Source organism: Sarcophilus harrisii, chromosome 1, assembly GCF_902635505.1.
Source record: "Sarcophilus harrisii chromosome 1, mSarHar1.11, whole genome shotgun sequence".
Lineage (NCBI taxonomy): Eukaryota > Metazoa > Chordata > Mammalia > Dasyuromorphia > Dasyuridae > Sarcophilus > Sarcophilus harrisii.
The window spans coordinates 125,842,011-125,867,148 of record NC_045426.1 but is presented as its reverse complement, the minus strand read 5'-3'; the positions used below and the strand labels follow the sequence as shown (position 1 = coordinate 125,867,148).

Sequence of the window (25,138 nt, the reverse complement as noted above, 5' to 3'; positions counted from 1 at the left end):
TAGATTAATGATCCTATATAGAAATAAAACTATAATAAGCTTTTTCAAATCTTTGGATGCAAAACTATTGACAGGAGACCATACTGATTCCTTTCTAGATTTGTGAGAATCAGTTGTAATTGGACCATTTGGATCTCCTTTTTTTATCTTTCCTTTCAAGAACTATTGCTTTCAGCCAATCTGGACAATGCAATATTGTTTTTATCATCCTAGACTTGGAGCTCAAATTTTGTCTTTTCCTTCAGGAAGTCAGAGTGCAATAGTATATCCCAAGGGATCCTCAAAACATATCACTAAAAGCAATAAAAAAATGTCTCTGACTCTTCTGCCATTGTGATTGATTCTAAAATCTCCTGTCAGACTCTTTCTGGAAGCTAAGGATGTCATTATCAGTTGCCTTTCTTGTGAATAGAGCAAGTCAGCAGGATAGACTAGAAATACTGGACATAAAGTATGGCATTGGTCACCCACTGGGACAAGGCCATAAAACACTGGATAACAATACACACAGGAACATAGGCAGGAAAATAGAGAAAAGAAAAAGAAATCACTAAATCAACAATCTTCCAAAGAGCATAGAAATTCTTAGGATTCAACGTAGATGGCAAACACCAAAATTAAACTGTGTGACAGAAATAAAAATCATACTTCTTTTTTTGGCTTTTTGTATAATTACAATATTACCTTTGAAATCACCTGGTAGTAAATTTCATAACTTCTGGTTGTCAAGTTTTACATTGATTGCTTTCTTTTAGGCCTAATTTTCTTCAGGTATTCCTTAATCACTCAGATTTTAAGAGAAGCAGTGAGACTGATTGAGAGACACTTCCAGTAGAGGAAACTCTGACAGAGTGGCCCCTGGAATTGTGGTTTTATAAGGTGAAAGAATGTCTAAAATTCAAAGTAACTCCCTAGGAATGCCCCTTTCAACCTTTTACCTCAACCTGAAGCACAGCTCTTCCAAAAAATTATCAAGTAACAACTCATTTGCTTGATTATCCACCACATCAGAAACTGAATCTGAGTAAATATGCCCAAGAAGGCTATTGACACTGTTTTTCTAGCTTAGACATAGAAAATAATATAAAGCTCAATGAGTAAGATTATGATTGACTGCTCATAGAAACTTATGTGCCATGCCTTCTCTATAAACAAATAAATTGAAAACTGTTTCTAGCTAAATTCTCTAAGAAAATTAGTTCTTGAATCTATCATGTGTGGTCATTCTCCTCTCCATAAATGCAAATTGCAATCTATTCTCACTTTGTATATTTATCTACATTTTCCCAATAGAGGATCTACCAAGGGATCAGTCTTTTTTTAATATTATTATCCATCATTTTATGTAGCTGGACCACTCTTTCCCAAACATACATGCCTTTGATAATATCTTTTGTGATAATAACTGATTTACCTATAATATGTATAAAATTTATAATTGTATATAAAATATTCTATATTACTATATATTGTGTGGAAGGAATGGGGAAAGATAGTAAAACCAACTTTAAAAGCAACAGGAATGCTGTTTCTAGATAGTTCTCATTTCATTAGAAATTCTCTTATAAAATCATATTTCAGTTAAGGAACCTTAGAAAAATCATAAGATCCAGAAAAAAATTAACCAGTTGAAAAGAACAAATGTAGTCATAATAAACAGAATTCAGGTTAGAGTGTTTGAGTTGGCAGTGGGCTTAATGGGTGACTTTGGTCATGTATCCCCCTTTTGGTTTATCCATTCAGAAGATGACATATTATTCTCTGGGTTGTTTGCTAAATCAGACTAAGAGCTGGGGACCCTTCAGTGTTTGAAAGTAGTCCTAGGACAAATAAAAGGAAATACTATCCAAGGAGCACATTGAAAAATTATGAAAATCACTTCCAGAGGACTTAGATAAATCTATAGGTAATCACATCATCATATGTTAAGAGAATCATCATCATTCCCCATCCCAAATCTTTTTACATGATATAACATATCCCACTTGCTTTCCTTGAAGTGATCATTAAAGATAGTTTATTGGGCAGAATGAAACTGATATGGCATATATTTTATAGATCAGGTGTAAATGCTAGAGTAAAAAAAAAAGCTATATCAATCAGTTTAGCCAATCAACAAGTGTTTGCTAAAATCAAAATATTAAGTCCCTTTGGGGCAGCTAGATGGCTCAGTGTATATAGAGCACCATTCCTGAAGTTAAGAGGACCTGAGTTCAAATCTGATCTCAGCCACTTAATACTTCCTAGCTGTGTGTCTTTGGGCAAGTCACTTAACCCCAAATGCCTCAGGAAAAAAAAAAAAAAAAAAAAAAAAAAATATATATATATATATATATATATATATATATAATATATATAGTCTCTTTGTCATTTTATGTTCTGAGTGCTAGACATATAGATACAAAAATGAAATAGTCCCTGACTTTTGTGAGACCTTTGCCCAAAGTAGGCCAAAGACAAACTTTTCTAAAACTAGAAATAAACATGTCAATAGACACAGAACAGATAACTCAAGACCCAAAACAATGAGTATCTGGATCTTTTGAAGTAAACCAGACATAAACTTACCAGTATGCAAAATATGGATACAAAGTTCTGCTTTCTAAAAATTATAGTTACTGTGTAGTTAATCATAAAGAATTATAATTTTTACATATTCAATCTGAAGAGTAATGTGATTCAGTGTTGGTCTTTTAATAAGTGCTTGTGTAGACAAGTCCTAAATAGGGTCACCTTCATAAATGAAGGCCAAATAAGTTTGCACCTATATACATTGCTATATGTGTGCATATATATCCATTTTTGTATATTATATATCTATATATATATATAATAATCTATTTATTAGATATTATATTAAATATGTTATATTGTGTTATTATAATCTATTTACATGAATATGCATGTAGATACTTACAACTTCATTTTAATATCCTAAAACATTTTGGCTTCTGGAAATTAATTAATGAATGGAGGGAGAGAGGAAGAGAGATTGGGAGAAAAGGAGGGAGGAAGGGAGAAAGAAAGAGAAAGAAGGAAACAGGAAAGGAGAGAAGAAGGGAATAAGGGAGAAAAAGAGAAGGAGGAAGAAAGGAAGAGAAGGATATTATGTAAGATAATATCAATTCTCAGACATTCTTTAAAAACCCTACTCCTTAGCCTATGGCACATGGGCACATGGCTTTGTCACCTGGGAAGTCATTTACTGACATTTAGAGATTTTTACATGAAATAAAGCAGAAAGTTGGACCAATATTGTCTTTCATTAAAAATCAGAATAATTGCTCAAGGAAAAATAATTTTTGCAAGACTGTGGGAGGCTCTAAATGTCCTATGATGAGTAGTGTTCATTAGGTTTGCTGGGTTATTGTTCCATTGACCACTGAATTTACATAGAACTTAACCAAAACATCTGGAATCTATAGAACTGCAATCTCATTTCTACTCCCTCCCCCAAAAAAATCCTTAACTAAGAAATTAAATTTCTAGTGAATGCTACCTATTTCCCCAGTCTTCCTCCTAAATGAGATACATTTGGTTTTTCTGGGTTTTCTTAATAGCTAATATATGTTTAAACATAAATCAAGTATCTTTTTCAAAAAGGCACATAGTAATTTTAATTTCTTCTGTGTTGTGCTTGCAAAAAACATGTTATAATTTTTTCCATCCCAATTTTTGGTTTTATCACTTTTTTTCAATACCATTTGAAGAAAAACACTTTCCTCAGTTGACCTTGAATATGCCTTGTAGACAAAAGCTCTCAACTAATTTGAGTCTTGTTACCATTTAACCTCTATTTGAGAAAAAAAAAGTGCTAAAACATAGCTTTTCTGGTTGTCAACATTCCCTTCAAGAGAAAAATTGACAAAGTTTGCCTGAATTTAATTTTGGCTTACAAAAGAACATTCTTTTTAAAATTACAGCTCCTTTAAACTTAACCTACCAACCCTCCCCAAAGAAGGGGGAAAGCAAATTATTTTGAACCCACAAACTATTGTACTCTGAGGGTCTATGAAGGCACAGACTGTGTTCTTGTCTAGAACAGAATCATAGATTTTCAGAAATCGAAGGAGCCTCAGAGGTCATCTAGTAATTGCAATCCATATCTGAAAATGAAGTTCAAGAACGTTCAATGGCTCCCTGCTGCCTCTAGGACTAAATTTATTTGGCATTTAAAGTTCTACACGCACAGAGAGAGAGAGAGAGAGAGAGAGAGAGAGAGAGAGACCCAGGATATCACATTCCAAGTCCTGCTTCCTTGCCTTTGTACAGGCTGCCTCACATGCCTAAAATGCACTTGTTCTTTACCCCAGGCTCATGGAATCCTTAGCTTTTTTCAAGACATTGCTCAAACACAAAGATCTTCAGAAGCCCTTCACCAAAACCACAATTTACCATTATTAATGTTCCACCTCCATTTATATATGTGTGTATGTGTATGTCTATATGTCCATGTATGGACATATGTGTATTTGTATATGTATATGTTGGTTGATTCTGCCTTCTACACAATGTAAAGCATCAGGTTGAGTGACAACTCATATCTCTCTACTAGTATGAATGCAAGCTAATACATATTACAGGGTGGCATAGTAAGGAAAGAGCTGGCCTTGGAATCAGAAAAGCCAGAGTTCAAAGTCCTACCGTCTGCCACTTATAGCTTTGGAAATACATGGTTCCTTAACTCTAGACACCTACATTCCTAAGAAAAACAGTATATAGACTTAAAAAATACAAGAAAGCCCTTGACTAAATGTCAAGGCTAATTGATCCTGGACAAGCCACTTCTCAGTGCTCCAGGAAATTCTCTATTAGTTTCAGAGAAGGTGCTAATCTGCATGGGTTATCACAGATACAAACCAAAAAGAAATGCTCGTATATCATAGACTTATAGTTAAAAGTTAAAAAAAAAATAGCATCATAGATCATCTGGTCCCACCACCTTATTTTACAGTTAAGAAAACCAAACCCCTGAGAACTTATTGACTTCTTTGCTCTGTTATCAGCAATGATGCTCAAGGAATCAAGGAATCTACCCTATCCCAGAGAATATCCACCTATTATCTTTGCAATCTGTAGAATAGTCCATACTATTTCATATATCTAGGATCTCACAAGTAGTAAGTGACAGAAACAGAATTCAGATCCAGGTCTTGTCTGAAAATCCAGTATAGTTTCTATCACACCAGAAGAACTAAAATTTTCATGTTATTTTATGGTTTTAAAAGCACTTTAAACCATAAGGAACATAACATTTATCTCAAATTTCCTCTACACCCCAATTATTCTCAGGAGTACATACATTTGGTCAAGGGCTTTCTTGTATTTTCTAAGTCTATATACTGTTTTTCTTAGGAATGTAGGTGTCTAGAGTTAAGAACTATGTCTTTCCAAAGCTATAAAAGATTTACATTGTCGGGGACTCTGGCCTATACTGGAAAAGGTTGGACCTGTGAACTGGAGTGATCTCAGGAAACCTCATTCAGTCCCATTCAATCTACTTTACACAGCCATGTTCTTGGACAGAAACAAAGACCCAGTCTTTTGGAAAATGTCTTTCAATTCAATAGACTTCAAAATTATATGAACTGGCTATGTCAGCAAGAAAATAAAAATGAACTTCATTTGGTAGAGAACCCATATCACCCTACTCCAAGTCAATCGACAGGTTCTTATTTGATGGAATAGATAGGGCAGAGTGAGCAATAGGCCGAGAGTCCAAAAGACCAAAAGACTTCAAATCTAGACACAGATTGAAAGGTTGTGTAATCCTGGGTAAGTCACTTAAGACCTTAACCTTAACTTTAACCTACCTCTGTTTCCTCCCATGTAAAATGTGGATAATTCCACCCCCAGAGTTTGTTGTAAGAATCAAATGAGATGTTATTTATAATGCACTTAGGAAATGTTAAGTGCCATATAAATGCTAGTTATTGTTATTATTATTATTAATTTTTCATTATCTCTCATTAATAGAAAGCTTTATAGTTTGCAAAATGTTTATATATGTTATCTCACTTTCTTCTTGCACCAAGTCAGTGAATTATGGAGCACAAGTATCATTATTCCTATTCTAATGATGAAGCAGCTGAGGCTCTCTGAAATTAAGATCATACAACTAGTTAAGTCCTCAAACTGTGATTAAAACCAAGGCCTTATGACTCCGCATCCAGTGTTCTTTCTAGTGTGGCAAGCTTTATCTTATCATCATTATTACATACTTACTGAGCATGGACAAAATTCAGGGCTCTTAACTTGCCCTGCAAACTATAGTTAAAGGAAGAAATCAAGCAATAAAATGATTTTTCCAATGATGCCTTTCCATTTTTTAAAACTTTCAGTTCATTGCAGAAAATTTCTTTTGTAATAATAGATTTTCATTTTCAAAATATATGCAAAGATAGTTTTCAGCATTCACCCTTACAAAACCTTGTGTTTCAAACTTTTTTCACCCCCTCCTCTACATAGCAAGTAATCCAATATATGTTAGATATGTGCAGTTTTTCTATACTTATTTCCACATTTATCATGTTCATTGAAGAAAGTTTATATTCACTTTTAAAGCAAAGTTTCCAAAATAAATTAGAATCTAGATGCATCCCTAGCTCCCAGACTACAAATCTTGACTGTTAGTTTTCCTGTCAGATCTTCTAAGTCCCTTATAGAAGGGTAAATTGTAGGCACTCAAAACACTAATGCTCATTGGATCTACAAATCACACAAGCATATGCTAAACAAAGAAACCAGTTTTCTTTAGCCAAAATACCAATTTGTGCCATTGAAATGGGGCCCTTTCCATTCAATCTTAATTCATCAATTGTTATCATCTAGCGAAGGAAATATTATGACTAAAGTAAGGAAGGACAAATAGGAGCTTTCTCTAATATTGGGAGCTGTAAGAAGACCATACCATAGATCTTCATCCAAGGATAGTAATATCGTATCAGACCTTTACTCTATATATTTACATCTGGGAGGGACATTATTTGACCTGGAGCTTATCCACATCCATACAAATTACAAACTATGTTATGGTAGAATACTAATTCATACTCTCTTATCTCTTAACCAATTGCTTGTGTTCTTTAAAAAAGTAAATAATAAATGGGATAGAGACATACATGCATGCATAATTTTAATCTAAAAATAAGGCTGTAATTTTGTTTTCTTCCTTTGTTACATGACCCCTTGCAGTCAATTGAATACTACAGCTCCTGGCATTAGAAAAACAAACAGACATATTGCTGTCAGATAAGGAAGCTCTCAATAACTTAGTTTCAATTGTTTATGATATCAATTTTATATGACTATCAGATAAGGCTCTAGTAGCTGTTGTTGTTGTTGTTGTTTTTCATCCAGAGTTCCTGACTGCGATCAGGAGATTTAATATGCTGCATATTTCACTGTAAATCCAAAAGGGATAAAAGCTATTTTTCTAATATATTCATTAGTTTCCCTACTGAGCCCATAAAGAATATGCATATGCAATTTAAGAAACTTAGTCTTCCTATTGCTCTTTCTCTGTTCTTGGAACTCTCTAGTTCCTCTTTTGTAGCTTCTGAAAAATAAAGAGAAAATGACTCTGCTCAGTTTTATATTCCTCCTATTTCTTATTCCTTGGCCTTAAGCTCTGGCACATACATATATTGTATTCTCTTTGGTTTTGACTTGGGAAGTAAACATAAGGCTCATTGAACATGTTTTATCATAGCACATTCTAGAACTGAGTAAATGGAAGTTGCACTTACCTAATGCTGAATATCTGGATAAAACTAAAAGGAAACAAATTCTAGTCAAATATACTTATGTTCTATCTGGTATAGGCTCAAACATTAGGGATATTAAAGTATCTAATTAATTGGGTGATGGGTTGGATGCTTCATCTGGATGTACAACATTATTGAAACCACTTGAGGCCAAAGCGATGGTGAAATACTAGGGAAAGCCTTGAATAAAAGTGTGCTGTTAATAGGCAAAGAAGAATTAAAAAGCTCACTAAATGCCACTGGTATGTCTTCCATCAATGGAGAAGTGTAGCATATAAACAAAGACAAGTCTTTTTTTTGTTTGTTTGTTTGTAATAACTACAAGTTTATATTTATAAAAATAAAAATATTTAAAATATGTTATGAATTTAATAACTATCAAAACAGAAAGAAATATTTAAAATAGGAAATAGTTTTCCATTAAACCTTAGGTATCTAACAAGATAGAATTAATGAATGACCAAACAACAAATAAATAAATAAATGCTTCTGTGCACTTCTATTTATACCTAGAGTTCTGCTTCCTTCAAATGAGTTTGCTTATTTGCTTTTGCTTTCTTTCAATATGTGTGTATACATACATGGGTGCTACTCAATGTATGCTATGCTATGCATATGTGTGTGTATGTGGGTATGTCTATGTTTCGAGGATGTGGATATTTCACTCTAGATGTGTATTATAAATCTATATGTATTTCTGGTTCTATTGGCATCCTTAATTTATGTAATAATTTCTTTAATTGAATTGTACTTATTGTTTTTTATTTTGCCATATTTTTCTATTGCATTAATATATTCTGATATTTCAACAGATCTGTGATATTGCCAATGAAGGTATTCCTTCCAATTAAATAGATCCCAACTAATGTGTAACTATTCATACTGTGTGGTTCTTAGCTGCATGCTTTCATAAATCTTTCACAGGATTAAATATGCTCGGGGTCTTGCTGTGGGACAAGGCTTCTTAAGCCTTTTCCACTTCCAACCCCTTTTTGCCTAAGAAATTTTTATGTAACTCTGGATATATAGGTATATAAAATAGATATATAAATCAAACATTTACTGACAATAAATCATAATTTATGACCCATGCATTCAATTATTGGACCCCATAATGGGGTTATAAGGATAGATGGACATTCCGTGTTTTCTTTTGTTGTTCACAGAATGTCAGGAGAACAGGGAACATCCATCTATCATCCCCTGCCTTCACTAGAGCAACTCACCTCCTTTTCTGCTCATATATCTAATGATATCCTTCACAAAGTGTCTCCTGTGCAGTTTAGCCCTGGTGATACGGTACAACCTTCTCATGTTCACCTCACACTGTTCAAATGTTTTTTTGGATGACCCAACATGTTAATTCTTTGGCCTTTGTGGTATTTCATCAACCTAACATAATTAAATCAAGAAATTTTTGAGTAATATTTATGTATGTGTATATATACATGTGTGTATGTGTGTATGCATATAGTTTTATTAGAGAATAGCAGCAAATTTTTTGTTAGTGATAAATCCTTTCCCACTCCATCTCCTTTTAAATAATGTTTTCAGGATAAAATCCTAGCAATGGAATTTTTGGATTGAAAGGTATAATCACATTTTCTGCCTCAATGCATATTACTATAACTATTTGTAGGTTTCTATACAACCAGCAAAAAGGCACCTAATCCTTTTTCCCCAAGTTTCCATCAATGTTATATTTAAATATTTGGCTTTACACATATACACACATATAAATAAACATACAGCTATACACATATGCATATATGGATGATATATACATGTATATATGTATATACATACACAGAGATTTTTATACACTCATATATCTCTGTGTCTGTGTGTGTATATATATATATATATATATATATATATATATATATGTATGTGTGTGTATTCATAACATGATATTTTAAGATTGCTCTGATTGGTGCTCCTATGATTAAAGAATATGAGTATCTCTTTATGAAGTTATTAATAGTTTGTAACTATTTCATCTTTTTATAAGTAGTTTCCATAAATAGCCTTTGTTTGGCTATCTCAAACATTATTTTCTATCAACCTATTCTTGATCTGTTGAGGATAAGACTTCTAAATCTTTTTGGGGGTGGGGGAATAATTTTTTTTGGATCTAAATGCCTTAAAGAAAGATGCATAGGTATACTTCTCCAAAAATTTTGAGGTTTTTATTGATAACAGAATTCAAATTTTTTAAAAAACATTTTTAAGGAGGAAGAATGATATATATGGTGAGTTAGAAGGCCATCTTTAGAGTCAGGAAAAACCTGAGTTTCTAGCCTGTCTCTGATATATACTAACTGTGAAATCCTGAAAAAGTCATTTAACCTCTCAGTGCCCTTAGATAATTCTTTAAGTTATAGATAGCATATTGGTCTGTATTTGTGGGATTAATTTCCACATAGGGAAGTCAATAAACTAGTGAAATCAGAATTCAGAATTATGAACCAAGAGATTGAAGGAGGGAGGGAAGGAAGGAAGGAAGGAAGGAAGGAAGGAAGGAAGGAAGGAAGGAAGGAAGGAAGAATGGAAGGGAGGGAGGGAGGGAGGGAGGAAGGGAAGAAAGAAGGAAGAAAAGAAATAGCTATTTCTATTTTCATATCTTTACATATGTTTTTAAGACATGGATTTTAATGCACATAAGAACATCATATATTTCAGAGTAAAATCAATAATTTCCTCTATCCCCAAATAACATAACAAAAAAAATAAATCAACATAAAATAAAAAGCAAGATTTGATGTCACCAACTTGAATTTCACCAAGCATAATTCCCTCATTCTCCCCTCATTTCATTGTGTTCCTTATAGACTTTTAAAACCCAGGGAATCATTAAAAACTTCATGGTTCTCTGAAAAACTTGGTTGAGACCTACCCAATGCTAATTTCACCACAGTAATGGGTGGTATAATAGTTGCTCCAAATGACCCAACTAATTAGCTGAGTTTGCTTCTTAGACACAGTGCTTGCCCAGGGCCTTGTTTCACTTTTTTCTTCCATCCAAAAAGGACTTCCAATCAAGAGGGAAAGCCCACAAGAAGTTTTATCCTCTGGCCACAAGCTAAGAAAGGACTGTGCCATTGGATCATTCTGCCCATTTGGCATATCAACATTCTGAAACATTTTAAATACTGTCACATTAACCAAATAACTTTGGCTATGAAAGAAAACACTTAAGAACAGAGACTTCATTTCAACTTCTTTGGACAGACATGCTATACTTTCAGTGTCCTTAGCACTACAATTTTCCCAAGAAATTTTATTTGCAAGAACTTTTTCTCCCTAGACTGATTTTTTCCAGGCCTGAAAAGGTTTGCTATGGGTTGGACTAAGTTCCCCCCCAAAAAAATCTGAACTTGATCACTTACCAAAAATGAAAGAACTGAATTGTAGAGAGCTGTTATTTATTTCTATCCTTAATTCCTCTCTTGAACCCTAGTCCCACATGGCCAGCTGTTTGATGGATACACTACCCAGATGTTTCACTGGCATCTCAAATTCAATATGTCCCAAGTTAAATTTATTCTATCCCTATTTCCCAACATATCTATCCTTCAAATTTTCCTGTTTCCACTAAGACACCACTATTCTTCTAGTTACCTAGTTTACTCTAGAATAATTCCCAGATCCCATTCCATTACTGCCACCATTCCCACCTAATCCATTGCCAAGTCTTATCAATTTTATCTTGCAACATTTCTTACTTGAACTGCTTATCATAGTAAGTATCATAGCCTCCTATTTTTCTCCCATCTTTTACTCTCTCTTCTCTCCAATCCATCTTTCATATTTTTTCCAAGATAATATTTCTAGGGCATAGATCTGACATGCTCCCTCTCCTCCTTCAGTGGCTCTCAATTTCCTCTTGGATGAAATACAAACTGTTAAGCATGGCATTTAAACATCTCCACAATCTGGCTCCCATTGACCTTTCCAGATTTATTGTATATTACTCTCCTTTATGTAGTCCATTTTCCAGCCAAATTGAACTACTAGTTTTGTTCCAAAAACAACATTCCATCTCCCATCTTTGTACTCTCAAGCACATTGTCCCCATCCCTGAAAGGACTCCTGTTTCTCTCCAAAAGGTCTTTCCTTCTTTCAAAAATCAGTTCAAATGTCATTTTTTAAAGACTTCCTGGTTCATTAGGTATGAAGTTCTCTCTATGCCTCCACAAACTACCTTGTATTTATTTATCCCTCTCCTTTTTTCCCTCCCCCTCCTTCTCTCAGATAGATAGATAGACTACTCCTCCTAAACAGAAGTCATTTAACACAGTGGCTTATACATGATAGGTATTTTTTAAATGTTAAAATGAACTGAATTTCAAATATGAACATGTATGGTATTATTATAAGGCTTGGGAATCATGTTATTCCTTCCTTAATAACTAAAACAATAACTAGCACTTTAACTATCATTTACCCACATGTCTCTGCTACTATCCATCAGCCAAACCTCATTGAAATTCATTAAATGTTTCCAAAAAGGTACATCTGTTGGAATTTTAAAATGCCACTATTTTTTATTTCTAATGGCCTAAACCATAGAGTGAACTCAAGACATAGCTTCATACATTTTAGTAGCAAGCACAATTTTATCCACATTTTAGAAGCATGCACAATTTTGTCCAAATCAGTAAACCTACTCAAAGGTAATGTAGAACAAAAAGAAAAATGTGAAATCCTTAGCAATCAGTTTGAAAGAGACCTTTTCATTCAATATTTGATAAGGCTTATATTATCCAATAATGATTTAGGGGGCTGAAGGAACTGATAAATCCATCGTGTAGACTGCTTCCATAGGGATGACTGACCCTTTGGACTGATAACTGTATCATTCCAGATTCCACTGCAAATTCATAGCAATACTGACAAATTGGGATTAGACTTAAAAAGCCATTCATAATTTCATAATTGTTTAAAAGGATTGTTCTAGGCTGAGCAGTACGAGGATCATGAACTGAAGCTAAAAGCATTTGGAGTAATAGAGATTCAGGATAATTCTTCCTGCTTATTTGATTGAATTAGAAAATTAATGAGCCAATTTCCCCCCCAGTGCTATAGTAAATCATAAAAGATTATTTCTTGAATATGCTTATATAGTCCCCTAGTGGCCTGAAGGAGTAAATGCACCTAAGCATCTACAATCAAACTTTTACTACAGATACCCTCAAGAATGAGAAGGAAGGGAACAATAGAATGATTTTCTCAAATATATTTTGTGGGTAACTCATATTATTCCAAAAACTTTTAGAATATATTTTGGAGATCATCAAATTCACCTCTTTCCCATTTCAACAAATAAAGAAACTGAAAAACTGAGAGGTAAGGTACTATACTGGAAGTTACCCAGATAGTATCAGAAGTAGGATTGAATCCAAGTCTTTTGTTTCTAATAAAGCACCATTTCTATTATATCTATTTTAATTCTTCAGTCATTGGAATATTTAAAATCATGTTTTTATTATTGATGGTCTAATAGTGAATCATTCAGGATTATTATTCAGAATATGGTTTTTCACAGAACAGTGTCTTTCTGCCTATTTCTCAGTCTTGCCTTGTCCAATTATCCCTTCCCTCAGTTACCCATAGGCAACCAAGAGTCCTAGATGTCAGGAACATTGGCCAAAGTAGCCAGTAGGAAGCTGGTACCATGGCTGAATTCCAGGATCCTTTAGAGGACTGGAAGTCAGTAACATAGTGTTCAATACTTATAACTGTTTCAGAACAAACAGGACCAGCAACAAGTCAGGACCAGGTGAGTATCTTGGCTTCTTGCAGGTGCCATCTGGGCAGTCATCCAAGTTCCAAGAGAGTGTCAAAAGGTTAGGGGACAGGACAGAAACAAAATATGAGAATTAAGTGAGCCTAAAAGTAAAACTTTGTACTATCCCAGCTTTGATTCCTTCATGTTCCTGTGGCAATCAGTTTCTAGAAGTTCCTGGTTGCAAACTTTATCAGTTTTTTAGTCCATCCTTTTCCCCTTTTCCTTCCTTTTTGCTCTCTTTTCTTACTCTTCTTTCTCCCTCAATTAACTCTAATAAAAGACTGAAGTGATTTGTTGCTTTTATTGACTGGAATAGTATATTCTCTGCTCTAAATTGAGAAGCAGAAAAATAGCAACTTAGCATATCTTAAATTCATTTCTTAACTTAAAAAAATTTATTCCCCTTTATTATTGCTATTTTATAGTAATAAAAGTATTAGAAAACAATGATGAAAATGAAGGGCAGAAACAATACTTATGATCTTGCATTTACATAGAGTAGTAAAGTGAGATAGATGTGACAGATATATTAACATGTCAAGGTAAATGTCTAATTCTTATGGATTCTTATGGATATCCCTCGTTGTAGTAAGATATAATCATTACTGGGCTTCAGGAATGGAAAGAATATAACTAGTTAAAAAAGAAGTGTCAGTATTTCGCTGCATATCAAAGTTATTTACTCACAGGTACATAGATCCATGAACTTAGAAAAAGGAGAAGCGAGAAGTATGGTAGTAAGCACTTACTGCCAGTTAGAAGATGGAAAAAAAATAGAAGACATAAGATTGTGAGAACATTCTGCAGGCTACCAGGTCATCTGAAGATATTGGATCATATCTTCCTAACATAGATTATATGTCTGTAACAGAAATATAACTGACTACCTGTACATTTATTGAAGGTACCTTTGATAAAATCAGAAATCGAATTTTGGCTTTGCTTGCTGATAAGTTTACTTTTGAGGAGGTAGAAGAAGTAATAAATTAAATTTTCTATTTCTTTTTAAAATTTATTTATATCTTCATTTGTTTTTTAATATATATCATGTTGAGAGAAAAAAATCAAAACAAAGGGGAAAAATATGGGAAAGAAAAAACAGAAAAAAATAAGTAAACATTATATATGTTGATTTACATTCAATCTCCATAATTCTTTTTCTGGATGCAGATGGCATTTTCTATCCAAAATCTATTGGGATTGCCTTGGAGACTTGCTATTTCTTGGCCTAAATCTGACCAACAAGGGAAAAATATTTGCTACTGTGGAAAAGATAAGAAATTTTGAAGGCTATGATCATGCCATCTTGGGATCTGTGATAGTTAATGGCTGACATATTGTGACAAATAATTACTCTTTAAAAGAATAAATTTCAAAAAATTTTGAGATAGACCAGAGAGACCTGAGTCTTTAAAAAGGAAGTTGGCTAAAGAGGTATGGGAGACTCTCAAGATTGAAATTCTGATAAGATAGGGGAAAAGTGACTAGGTGCCTGATACATAGTGAGTATTTAATAAATATTTGTTGATTTATTGTCTAAAGAGTTCACTGAAAAAACTCTAATTTGAAAAAGACATATACAAGAGATAAAAGGGAGAACAGAAAGCTGAAAATGAATACAATAAAATAACAAGGTCTTACTTACATAAAAATAGTGTCAGAAAAGCCTTTAAATAATTAAAATGTTTTGTGAAGCTATAATGGGGATAAGAAAAAAAACAGAAAGTTTGACTTCTGGTTGGCATGAATAAGAGGAGGCTAATATAGGAAAAAGAGAAAGCAGAATTATTTAATTTGTTTCTACATTGTTTTTGTTTTCTCCATCAAAGGATAATGATCTTCAGCTTGTGAAGGATAGAACAAAAAATAACTACCAGACAATACAAATTCAATAAAGCACTTAGCTCCCCTCTTACCAGAACCAAATAAACTATAACTTCGGCTAAGGGGAAAAAATTATGGATTTTATTATATCTGAGTCTTAGTTGCTGACTTTTAAAATAATTTTGGAGAATGGAAGTAGTATCAAAGAACTGGAAAAAATGTCACCCTGATTCTTTTAAAAGAAACAAAGATAAATTGTTTTAACAATAGTCTAGTGAGCATGATTTCAATTCCTGGCAAAATTCTTGAATGCATTATTGAAAGGATGGTTTGTGAACATTTAGACAAGGAAGCAAGGATTGCAAAGTGATTGCAAAGAACCAGAATGCCTTCATTAAAAACAGGTCATGCCAGACTAACCTCATTTCCATTTTTAAAAGCAGGTCTTCTAGATTATTAGATCAAGGGAAATATAAAACAAGATTTCAGTGAGGCATACAACAAAGTCTCTTACAATAATTTTAGGGACTGGATAAAGCTACAGAAACTGGATTGCAGTAGTTAGGTTTAATTAGAATTAGCTGAATTAATATTCTTCAAGGTGGCAATTGATTGATATCAACCTAGAGAGATTAGAAGTATAAATCCTTAGTGGAAGGATATATGGTTTTTTCCTTGCTCTGTTCTACAGTTTTTATCAGTGAGTTGGATAAATCCATCAGTGACAAGATCAAAGGAGTATCTGGTACACTGAATGACAGAAATGACATCTAAAAAGATCTGTAAGCATAGACTGAATCTAAGAAGACGAAATTCAATCATGATGGGAGAATTATGGGGAAAAGAGGGGAGAAATGATAGTAATAGATGCCCCCCAAAAGGAAAAGAGAGTCAATGAAATATTTTTTAAATACAGTATACAGAAGAGAACAGAAGGAAATTTGGAAGGAAAAAGAGACCAGCTGGAAAGTATTTATTAGTAATAAGGTGTTCAGTTTAATATGTTACAAGTTAATAGAGATTCATGGCTTCATATCTTTTTTATGTGGAGATGATCATTTTGTTAGTGTCTGTCAAATTTTTAATTAAAAAAAAGGGAAAAAACAAATTTAATAGAGAATAAAATCCTAAATTTGGGTTTAAAAAATAAGTTCAAGGAAGGCACATTCAGACAATAGTTGACATGAAAATGCTTGAGACTTGTAAGCTGTAAAACTTAATATGAGTGTGCAGTATTGGGTAGCAGCTAAAAGAGCTCATAGGCTATTACTCTCTATTGATAGCAGTTTATTGTATAGATTACTAAAAGGTGACAGTCCTGCTGTATTCTGTCCTGATCAGATCCCAACTTTGACTTTACAGCTATGGCTAGAGTATTGTATTCATTTTTAGATGCCACATTTTTGGAAGCATATTAATAAATTGGCTTGTGATCAGAGAAAGGATGACCAGTTCGATAAAGACATCAGGTATGTTCAGCTTGGAGAATTAGAGATTCAGGGAAGATATGACATCTGTCTTCCTGAGTTTAAAGGACTGACATGTAGAACAGAGGTTAGACATGATCCCAAGAGGAACAAATTAGAACCAATGAGTAGAAGTTACAGAGGCAAGTTTTGACTTGATATATGGAAGAAGAAAAAACCTCAGAGTTAAAAGAGTAACTAAACATGGAGATCTTCATGAAAGCTAAATGACTCTTTGTCATGAGATTTGTAAAGAGGATTAAATTGTAAAGAGAATTCAGACAAGATCATCTCTAAGGTCCAGCAGTCTAATATACCGAGATTGAAATAATTGTCTTCCTGATTTATGAACAAGTGTGACTGTTCACATGGGATAGGAAAAAAGGAACAGAACTAGAGAGTTAAACGACTTTGTTGTCCCAGTTTGAATCAGCAAGGCCCAGTCTGGAATTAGAATGCAACCACAAAACAGGCTATGTCAACTCCAGAATTCCCAGCCAATTAAGCCTTCCGAACAAATGGAAGAATATCAAGGTACAGCTCACCTTGACTGGCCTTATATATCTGAAACTAACTATTCTCCTCATTCCTCTCACTCATTTTTCCCCTTAGGCCAAAAACAAAGAAGTTCTATACTAATGTGCTTCACAGGAGACATTTCCTCTGATGTCCATTTACCCTGAGTTATATAACAACTACCACCATATTTCAGGAAATATGGTACATCCCTATGGTATAAAATCAGAAAAGTTAGTTTGCAAAGTTTATACTCTCAGGTCAAAAAAAATGAAAGGTTTGCCTCTATACAATGCTATAAATAAGGTGATTTTCCACTACCACAATTAGAGGCATTTGCCTTTATTTGAACATGGGACATTCCATATACCCATATATTTGCAAGCTTTTGAATGGAACATCCCAATATTTAATTCAGATGCCTCCTTAAGTGGTTACTATCATTTTTGAATAGTCAAAAATATAATCACATGGATATCAGTTGTTATTTTCTTTGGCTTTGATATTGGAGGAACTATAAGAAAGAACCATAGTGCTTAGAAAAATTGTATGTTCTAGCTTCGACTTATAATTTACTGGCATAGAAAATTTCCTATCAATTTGGATGACTCTAAAACTCACAGAGTTGCCTCAGGCACTAAAAGGTTAGGTGATTTACCCACAGTCATATTTCTACTGTAAGGTAGAGTCAGGTCCTAAATCTTGATGTTCCTGGCCCTGAGACCAGTTCTCCAGCTATGCTGCCTCTCTAGGGAAAATTAGAAAGGAATTTATACGTCTGGTAAATGTCCTAAGAAATGATCAAATATCTTTTGTCTTCTGACACTTGTGGGAACTCCTGATATCATCAGAAGATGGCTATAGTCTCCTTTGGAAAATGACTTTGACTTTGCAGCTAATGGGTAGAGTATTGAGCCTGGAGTTAAGAAGATGGGAGTCCTAATCCATTCACAAATACTTCCAAGCTATATGAACTTGGCCAAGCCATATGAACTTGCCCTGTGTTTTTCTCAGTTTCCTTATTTGCAAAATGAGGATAATAATAGTACTTACCTTGCAGGATTGTTGTGAAAATCAAATGAAATAATTGCAAAGCACTTAGCATAATATCTGATACATTGTAAACACTACTTAAAGACTGTTATTATTATCAAATAGTTGAATATAACAAATCAGGCTGTCACATCACATTTTCAGGGGTCATTTAAGTTTTTTTCAATTGAAAGTATAATATTGTGTTCACCAGGTTTCCCCAGGAAATGAAGAGTCAGAGAAAGTCAGGAGCCATAGTAGAATGGTAGAAAGGTGAATGACCCAAGTCCAAAAATATAAACTATATAAATTATTTTTCTTGAAAAATAATGAGTGTATACAATGTCTATGAACATGCATATTTGTATATATACACAGACCTGTCATCATATAAATGTGTGAGTACATATACGTATTTACATATAGACACTCATATACATATATACACACACCTATAATATTATATATGGGCATACACATCTATACAAATATATACATACACATATATGCATATATGTGTGTATATACATACATCATCTCACTAATGTGGGCAACTCTTTATGTGGAAGTTCTTCCCATATATAGATTGACATTGACAATTTTTCTGTAACTTATCTTGGGATAATTAAATGAGCTCCTAAAAAGCAGAATGACTTGTAAGAGGTGTGATTTTTTTTAACCCAGTTATTTCTGACTTCTGATCCAGACTGTTATCAACTATACCATGCTAAACTAAATCAATTAAAAATATTTTAAGTTGCCACCATTTTTAAACAAAGCCTTTTTTATAAACTATCAATCAAATTCTTGGAATGACCCAACTAAGTTGGGGGAAAAAATTGGTCCTCTCTTGAATACTCAGGCACAACATCACAGAATCTTAGTTTTGGAAGTAACCAAAATCCACATATCTAACTCAATCTTCACACAAATACTTGCCCTCCTATCTCCAACAAATGGTCATTTAGCCTTCAGGCAAAACTCTCCAATGAGGAGAAATTCCCTCTCAAGTTGGCCCATTCTTATTTTAGATAACTGTTAGAAATTTTTCCCTTATCATCAAACTGAAATCTGTCTCACTGAAACTTCCACCATCCACTTCTCCCTTCTTGAGCCAACCAGAAAAAAGTTGAATTCCCTGTTGGGATTTCAAATACTTTCAAATACTTAAGATTCATTATTATGATTCTCTCCCTAATCCCATACATATCACTAATTCCAACCAATCCTCCTGGGCCATGACTCCAAGAACTTTCCCTCATTCAGGCCACTTTATTCTATAATACTCTACACGTTTCAAGAGTTTAACCATCATTCTAAAGCAGATACAGCTAGAAAGTAGAAAGTGTTTAATTTTGTAGTGACCTTAGGAGCTCACTGAAATCCCAGTTCCTTCTATTAATTATTCTTTCCTTCACTCTTATAAAAACCAGGAAAGCATTTGCTACAATGCATAAAGAGTATATGTGGATTGGAAGGGGAGCAAGAATAGGAATGAGGTAACTCACCACACCATATGCTGAAAAAAGGATATGTCAAATGTTAAATCTACCACCCACATTGAATTGAAGAAAGCCCCATTAACTTTCCCTTGACTTTTTTTTGTTGTTGTTGAGACAATTAGGGTTAAGTGACTTGCCCAGGGTCACACAGCTAGGAAATGTTAAGTGTCTGAGGTCAGATTTGAACTCAGGTCCTCCTGACTTCAGGGCTGGTGCTCTATTCACTGCACCGCCTAGCTGCCCCTCCCTTAATATTATAACCAGACTTCTCACCCTACAGAACTTTGGAGATTCAAATTTATTCCCTTGAATTTGATAGGAAAAAGCATTAAGGACTCTACAACACTAGTACTGACTTTCTGCTCCCACCCCTTCAAAAAGACAGATCCTGACCAAGGGCAGCAAGGGAGGAGGAGAAACAGCTCCATGCAGTCTAATAAGGTGTTGGAGTCCCCCAGCAAATATGGAGTCAAGGGTCCAGTAAAAACAGATGGTCATCATACATGACACTCACTAAGCCAGGAATACGGACTCCTCGGCTCCTCTCCTCACACCTGCTCCTCTGTCCCATAGTTTCTGCTCTACTGAAAGTACATCTGTTTCCAATCTGGTTGTTTTCTTGTTTCAGGTGAGCTGCAAAACAAAACACTAAACAAAACTTACAAACAAACAACCCCTACAACCACAAAGTACATCCCACCCTCCATAGATGTGGTTTAGCAGCTGAGAAAAGATGAAGTATATATATGTGCTCTTGTTTTGTTTTTTAAGAGTCTTCTATATCACAAGGCAAATATTAGTCTGCCTGAAGAGTCAGCTTGCCAAGGGATAATCAGCAAACGCGTCGCTACTCATTAGAGCTGCAAAAACTGGCCACTGACAATGTTCAGAGCCAAGCACGAGCCTCACCAGGCACAGACAAAGAACCTGGCAAACCCTTCTCAGCCTGGGCTAGAACACAGGTGGCACAGCTGCCCTGGGCTTACTGTCTGCCCCAGGGGAAATCGCCATGTGTGTGCCCTGACTGGAAATTGAGCAACATTTCCCTGGATTTCAGGTCCAGCATCTTTCTGGGTGAGTGCCAGGCCCTAATTGGGAAGAATTTCTTCAGGTGGGGGTGATAGAAATATATTTATATGAAGAATCCAGCCCCAACTTCCATCCCTTGCATTTTGGATGACTCTTACTTTTCTGACCCAAAGTCATGTTTGAATGGGTAAACACTGTAAGGAATGGGAGGAAAGGAGGAACTAATATTTTGTTTTAAAGAGCACTGAACTTAACATCTACTGGTCATCCTGCCATCTGGGGGAGGGGGTGGGGGGTAAGAGGTGAAAAATTGGAACAAGAGGTTTGGCAATTGTTAATGCTGTAAAGTTACCCATGCATATATCCTGTAAATAAAAGGCTATTAAATAAAAAATAAAAAATAAAGGGCACTGAACTTGTTCTTCAGAAGACCTTGTTCAAATCTTGCCTCAAATTTTTACTAGTTGTGTGACTCTGTCAAGCCACCAATCTTCAGTGTTCATTCTATAAAATAAGGGTTGTTTTTTGTTTTTTAACTGATAGCCTTTTAGGTTCTTTTAGGCTATCCATCTGTGACTAGAAAATAGAGGTACATCTTATTGATTTTCTCTAAGAGTCACTTTTACCTTCAAAGGACAAGAGGCTTCAACTATAGCCAAGTTGCCTGGAAATCTACCATGATTTCTGTTCCAAATTGTCCTGTCCTTGCCTGAAATAAATTGAACTCCCAAACCCTCACATCTCTCAGTGACCACAGCCCAGGTTCTATTACCTTAATGTCATTCCTCTTTGACTCTCCAGGGCTAAAGACAAATGTTACTCAATTCTGGGTTCTATAATGCTATAACAAATCTTTGGGCACTTAATTTGAAGAGTAAATGACAGGTGATATGCAGAAAAGTTGAGTCAAGAATGAGAATCACTCTCTAAGTTCAGCATCTGTACTGTGATTTTAGTTGAAAGGTCTCTCTTCATTAGCTACATGAAAAAATGACCTTCTGATCACTGAAACTGATCTTCATAGTTTTGAGATCTCTGTATTTGCTTGGTTTCCAGATTTCAGTCTGGTTACCTCATAGTCTTTGTTCAGTAAAAAAGTAAGATCTATGATCAGAAAATGAATAAATATTCTCTATTAGTTCTTTGGCTCCCACAATAAATTTATTTATTGACAGTTGGCCATGGCTTCCTTCAAAGCATGATGACATGACATGCATTTATCCACACTCTGACTCAGGACCATCCATACTTATTTGTCACATTTTTTTTCAAGGCAAATGGGACAAGGTAAGAACAGCTTTGGAAGAATTGTTCATGGCACTCTGAAGCTATAGGGAGTAACCAAGGAACACATCAGAAATACATATTGTCAAGTATTTAGTAAATAGGAATCTAAGAAAGTAAGTATAAGATGGTCAAACCAGACTATTTGGAAAAAAGAGAAGGAAAAGAATAAAATCGAGATAGAAGAGGATTTGTGGAGCGGTTAAGAAAAGAGAAAGAAGAAAGAGAATGGAGGGAAAGAATGTCATTTATTATTATTTACCCAAATGGTGAAGCTAATGATGGGGTATTGCTGGCAATGTAACAATTTGTATTATTCTCACAATTATTGGTTAGATGAATAATGATAATAATAATAATAATACTTAGCACTTATGTAATACTTTTTTAGTTTTCAAAACATTCTTCTTCTAGTTTCTTTTAAAAGTACAAAGATCAGAACTTTCTCCCTTCCCCAGCATGGTTCTGCCCTCTTGTTGATTAGCTACTCCAAAATGTAGAAGAAAGAAAATCAGAATGATTATAGAGAAGCCATGAAACTGGAGTTTAGTCAGGAAGCTAGCCCTTAGTGGAAAGAGGGTTGGACTTGTAATCAGGAGAGATCTGGATTTGAATCTTGATTCCATGCTTAATAGGCTGTGAAACTAAGCAGATTATTTGCCTTGCTTTAGTTTCAGTGATTTTTAAAGGGAACTATCAGGCATACTTGTATGGCCTATCTCAAAGGGCCATTGTGAAGAAAGCCCTTTGTAAATCTTAAATTGCTATAAAAAAAAAAGGAGTTGTTGTTATTGTTATGACAAGGACCAAGAATGAAATTTTTAAATTTCCAAAGAGCAGCAGTTTAGAGAAGCAAACAGGATAAAAAATATAGATCTCCACAGCTCATATGCAGGGTTTCCATTGAATGAAATTTCTTATCAAAGCACCATGCCCCACAGCTTCAGCTTCCTTACTAATGTATGGCTTCTTGTTCAGGTGTTTGATTAAGAGTATTCATGTACCTACCTCAAAGAGTAATTGTAAAAAAAAGCACTTTGGCAAATCTTAAGTAGCCATGGAAAGCTGAGTTATTATTGCTCTTGATGTTATTATTATTATTATCATTATTTTCATGAAAAGGACAAAAAATATAGTCTCTAAATTTCCAAAAGAAGAGCAATTTAGAGAGGCAGGCAAGATAGAGAACATAGATCCCTACAGCTAATATGCAGGGGTTTCTACTGAATGAAACTTCTAATCAAAGGACCACGCCCCGCTGCTTCAGCATCCTTATTGACTCATGGCTTCTCATTCAGGTCTTTGATTAAGAGTATTCAAGTATGATTTCATGGGGTGAACAGCAGGGCAGTAGAAAAGGGGAAGAGAATTGGAAGGAAGGCAATGTGGGTCATGGAATATGTCCTGGAGCTAACGTTTAGTCAGCACTACTCTGGGTAGCAAAACCTGTTACAATCTTGCCTAAATGTGTTTTCAAGCAGTGTTTCCCCTACTGTGTTTTGAGAAATCTGGGACTACATTCTCTGTGAATAAAGACTTTTTGGGAAAATGTAAATGTCATGGCCCTCTTAAATGCACATGAAATATTAATAATAATAATAATAATATCATCTAACAGTTATATAATGCTTTTTATGTGCCAGGTACTGTGCTAAGTAAACAGTGTGTATATATATATGTGTGTGTGTGTGTGTGTATATGTGCAATACATATATACACATACCTACACACACATATACACATGTGTGTACGTATATATGTGCACGTGCACATGCATGTGTGTGTGTGCGTGTGCATACACACTTATCTGAGGTTTCTATCTAGTAGAATGTAATAATCTCACAGAAGGCAGGGACTGCTTTATTTTTCCCTTTGTATTCTGAGGATCTAGCACAGTGCCTGGCTCATAGTAAGATATTGATAATTCCTTGTTGTAATTAATTGAAAATTATTAAATATTTAATTAATCTGTTTAGTTTGTGTGGCAGGTTTCTATATCAAAATAACTTTCATTTTCCTTGACATTTCCACCAATTCTGTATTCTAGAAATATTCTTTAAAGAAATAAATGTTGTCTCATACACACTAGCTGTGTGACCCTGGACAATTCACTTAACATTGATTGTCTCCAAAAAAGAAAAAGAAAAAAATCCAAAAAGAAAAGAAAGAAATATTGGTCTAGGGATCTGGGTTTGGCCAATTTATTCCAAGCCTTGAGGTGTTCTATGATTAAGTTAGTTTGCTGATTTTTAGAAGCACCACTGTACAAGATATTGGGATAGAGTCATAACAATAGGCTAACAAATTCTGGCCAACAGATCAGAAATTCAGTTATTTGGTACACATTAGCAATTGATTTTGACTTGCCCCTTTATTTGACATGTGACCAGAACTAATACCAAAAAAGAAAGAAAGAAAAGAAAAAAAGAAAAAAATGTGAAAAACAAAGCTAATAAAATAAATGAGAAGATTGAGGAATATTAAAATAAAATCATTTATCATCTGACTATGAGTAGAATATTCTCATTTCCTCAGGGGCCTACAGAAACTGTAACTGTTATCTCAACTTAAAGACTAATTTTGGCTAATTTTCATCAATCAGAAAATTAGTATGTTGTAAACCTGGAGAGCCTTTAAGATGTTTTTAATGTAAGGTTTTAGCTCTCTTGATAGCACATCCAAGTCAGGCATAATGTTGAGTGTTTTTAAATTAGCTTTGAAGAACTAAAGAGAAAACACAAGCAAAAAGAATCAATCTGCTAGGTTCAATTGTTTCCAGTGTTTATATCTGCTATTAAATGGCAAATATATAGAACACTAAGTTTTTAGAGAACAGAATTGGTCATCATCATGAGTTCCTTCTATTCATGTGCTGAGCATTGAGAGATAGTAATTGCTTTCTCAAAAAAGAATAAGCAAGACCAGTTG

General features: G+C 34.3%; 1 protein-coding gene across 4 annotated transcripts in view; it reads left to right on the top strand.

The window, feature by feature from the left end:
* Positions 1-25,138, top strand: part of PRLR (prolactin receptor) — a 210,720-nt gene that overhangs the window by 108,459 nt on the left and 77,123 nt on the right. The window contains exon 1 of one of the 4 annotated variants that reach the window (XM_031964117.1): positions 20,511-20,971. The exons of the other annotated variants lie outside the window; for them this stretch is intronic. The gene's annotated coding sequence lies outside the window, so the exon portion shown is untranslated. Of the gene's footprint in view, positions 1-20,510; positions 20,972-25,138 lie in introns of those variants that run through there. 4 annotated transcript variants of the gene reach the window in all.